Source organism: Triticum dicoccoides, chromosome 6B, assembly GCF_002162155.2.
Source record: "Triticum dicoccoides isolate Atlit2015 ecotype Zavitan chromosome 6B, WEW_v2.0, whole genome shotgun sequence".
Lineage (NCBI taxonomy): Eukaryota > Viridiplantae > Streptophyta > Magnoliopsida > Poales > Poaceae > Triticum > Triticum dicoccoides.
The window spans coordinates 263,467,293-263,469,271 of NC_041391.1; positions in this window are offsets into that span (position 1 = coordinate 263,467,293).

Here is a 1,979-nt window from a genome sequence, read left to right on the forward strand (position 1 = left end):
GGGGGGTGATTAGACTACTTGTCCAATTAAAAACTTAACCTTTTCCCAATTTTAGAGTTTGGCAGATTTTAGCTATCTTTGGACAAGTCAAGCAATCATCACACAATTGAAGCAAGCATGCAAAGAGTATATGAGCAGCGGAAATTAAAGCATGCAACCTGCAAGAATGTAAAGGGAAGGGTTTGGAGGATTCAAACGCAATTGGAGACACGAATGTTTTTGGCGTGGTTCCGATAGGTGGTGCTATCGTACATCCACGTTGATGGAGACTTCAACCCACGAAGGGTAACGGTTGCGCGAGTCCACGGAGGGCTCCACCCATGAAGGGTCCATGAAGAAGCAACCTTGTCTATCCCACCATGGCCGTCGCCCACGAATGACTTGCCTCACTAGCGGTAGATCTTCACGAAGTAGGCGATCTCCTTGCCCTTACAAACTCCTTGGTTCAAGTCCACAATCTTGTCGGAGGCTCCCAAGTGACACTAGCCAATCTAGGAGACACCACTCTCCAAGAAGTAACAAATGGGGCGTTGATGATGAACTCCTTGCTCTTGTGCTTCAAATGATAGTCTCCCCAACACTCAACTCTCTATCATGGGATTTGGATCTGGTGGAAAGGAAATTTGAGTGGAAAGCAACTTGGGGAAGGCTAGAGATCAAGATTGATATGGTAGGAGTGGAATATCTTGGCCTCAACACATGAGTAGGTGGTTCTCTCTTAGAAATGGTAAGTTGGAAGTGTAAGTTTGTTCTGATGGCTCTCTCCACGAATGAAGAGGAGGTGGAGGGGTATATATAGCCTCCACACAAATCTAACCGTTACACACAATTTACCAAACTCGATGGGACCGATTCAACAGACTCGGTCGGACCGATTTAGTAAACCTAGTGACCGTTAGGATTTTCGGTGGGACAGACATGCGACTCGGTAGGACCGATATGGTTAGGGTTAGGGCATAACGTAATCTCGGTGAGACCGATTACACAAACTCGGTGAGACCGATTTTGGTAATAAGCTTTCCAGGAGTTGGTCAGGTAAACTCAGTGGGACCGATTCGCTCATTTCGGTGAGACCGAAATGTTATGAAAGGGAAACAGGGAGTTTACATTGCAATCTCGGTGGGACCGATCGCTCACTTCGGTTAGACCGAAACATTATGAAGGGAAACAGAGAGATTACAATCCCATCTCGGTGAGACCGAGATCCCTATCGGTGAGACCGATTTGCCTAGGGTTTGTGGCAGTGGATATGACATTTGAACTCAGTGGGGCCGGATAGAAAGAATCGGTGGGACTGATTTTGACTTTGGGTTTAGGCCATATGTGAATGTGATAAAGTAGTTGAGGGTTTTTGGAGCATATCACTAAGCACTTGAAGCAAGAGGCTCATTAAGCAACACCTCATCCCTCCTTGATAGTATTGGCTTTTCCTATAGACTCAATGTGATCTTGGATCACTAAAATGTAAAATGAAGAGTCTTGAGATTTTGAGCTTGAGCCAATCCTTTGTCCTTGATATTTTGAGGGATCCACTTTCATCATCCATGCCATGCCATTCATTGAGCTTTCCTGAAATAATTGTCTTGGAATAGCATTAGCTCAATGAGCTATATGTTGTTATGAATTACCAAAACCACCTAGGGATAGTTGCACTTTCAACTTGCCATATATATGCCATATTAGCATAATGATCATGCAACATACTGAATCAGAACAGTTTGCTAGCAGTAGTAGTAGCCAATCATTACCAGCGTCTAGTACCTCCTCTTTGCATGGGATAGGCCAAAACCTACCCATTGCACCCATATCTCGCCGCATACATGCATGTAACTAACGCATGATGTGTCCCTTCCTCTTCTCTCCCGCATATACAACACACATCACGCATGGTTATGTGATGGTGTGCCTTGTTCTTGGCCGTAGCTAATGCACTAGCCACCACTTTCCACGCCATGATCTTCATCTTTTGAGGCACACTA